Source organism: Nycticebus coucang, chromosome 16, assembly GCF_027406575.1.
Source record: "Nycticebus coucang isolate mNycCou1 chromosome 16, mNycCou1.pri, whole genome shotgun sequence".
Classification (NCBI taxonomy): domain Eukaryota; kingdom Metazoa; phylum Chordata; class Mammalia; order Primates; family Lorisidae; genus Nycticebus; species Nycticebus coucang.
This window is the reverse complement of record NC_069795.1, coordinates 75264960-75266774: the sequence shown is the minus strand read 5'-3', so window position 1 is coordinate 75266774 and position 1815 is coordinate 75264960. Positions and strand designations below refer to the sequence as shown.

Sequence of the window (1815 nt, the reverse complement as noted above, 5' to 3'; positions counted from 1 at the left end):
GAGGATCACTTGAGTCCAGGAGTTTAAGGTTATTGTGAGCTATGATGCCACTGTACTCTAGTATAGTCAGTAAAGGGAGGCCCTGTCTCAAAAAAGAATAATAAAATAATGTCTTAGTCCTTTCCTGCTGCTATAACAAAATACCTTAGACTGAGTAGTTTATAAACAACAGAAATTTATTTCTTACAGTTCTAGAGGCTGGGAACTTAAAAATCAAGGCACTAGCAAATTCTATGTCTGGTGAGGGCCTATACCTCACAGATGGCACTTTCTTCGTGTCTTCACAAGCAGATTCCCTCAGCCTTTCTATGAGGACACTGATCCTATTTATTGGAGCAGGGTCCTTATGACAGAATCACCTCCTAAAGGCCCCGGCTCTCAGTATTCCTGTCTCAGGGTTAAATTTCAACATGAGTTTTGGAGGGACACAAACATTCCTACGATGCCAACCATTACAGATGAAGGGAATAGGGGAAAAGACAACTGTGTGAAAGAAATGTTCACAGAATTTATCCTTTGGTAATTCGTAAGTGTGATGACTGAGTTTTCACGATCACATGTGAGATGTGCCTCCTTGTTACGATGTTGGCTCATTACCAGTCTGGAGTGGGAAAAAAACAGGTTTACAAAATTTTGGAAAATAAAAAGATGGGTGAAGCTGGGTGTGGTGGCTTATACCTCAATTTATGAAAAACCTACGGCCAACATCTTATTTTGGAAGTTAAGCTTTCCTCCTGAGTAAGAGCAAGGCAACAATGCCCACTAAACAACATGGTGGTCCCTGTGCCCACCTTTTAAAACTCTATTCTAGGGCTGCGCCTGTGGCTCAGTGGGTAGGGCGCCGGCCCCATATACCGAGGGTGACAGATTGGAACCCAGCCCCAGCCAGCTAAAACAGCAGTGGCAACTGCAACAAAAATAGCTGGGCGTTGTGGCGGGCACCTGCAGTCCCAGCAACTTGGGAGGCTGAGGCAAGAGAATCGCCTTAGCCCAAGAGCTGGAGGTTGCTGTGAGCTGTGATGCCACAGCACTCTACCAAGGGCAACAAAAATAAGACTCTGTTTCAAAAATAAATAAATAAATGAAAATAAAAACTCTATTCTAGGGTGGCGCCTGTGGCTCAAAGGAGTAGGGCGCTGACCCCATATATAGGAGGTGGTGGGTTCAAACCCAGCCCCAGTCAAAAACTGCATAAAAAATAATAATAATAATAAATAAATAAATAGGGCGGTGCCTGTGGCTCAAGGAGTAGGGCGCCGGTCCCATATGCCGGAGGTAGCGGGTTCAAACCCAGCCCCGGCCAAAAACCACAAAAAAAAATAATAATAATAATAAATAAATAAATAAAAACTCTATTCTAATCATAGCACTCCCAGGGTTGAGGCAGGAGGATCCCTTGAGCACAGGAGTTCAAGACCAGCCCCAGCAAGTTGGAGACCCCACCTCTATCTACTAAAACTAGAAAAAAAAAGGGCGGTGCCTCAAGGAGTAGGGCGCCAGTCCCATATGCCGGAGGCGGCGGGTTCAAACCCAGCCCCGGCCAAAAACCACACACACACACACAAAATATATATATTTATACATATATATAATAATATATAATATAATAATATATATTATTAAATAATATATAATATAATAATATATATTATTAAATAATATATAATAATATATATTATTAAAATATATATATATATATTTAGCCAAGCGTCATGGCGGGGGCCTGTAGCCCAGGTACTCTGGAGACAGAGGCAGGAGGATCACTTGAACCCAGGAATTTAGAGGTTGCTGTGAGCTAGGGCGATGCCACAGCAC

At 42.6% G+C, this 1815-nt stretch overlaps 1 pseudogene; it reads left to right on the top strand.

The window, feature by feature from the left end:
• The first annotated feature begins 511 nt into the window (after positions 1–511).
• Positions 512–607, top strand: LOC128568315 (uncharacterized; annotated as a pseudogene).
• The last annotated feature ends 1208 nt before the right edge of the window (positions 608–1815 follow it).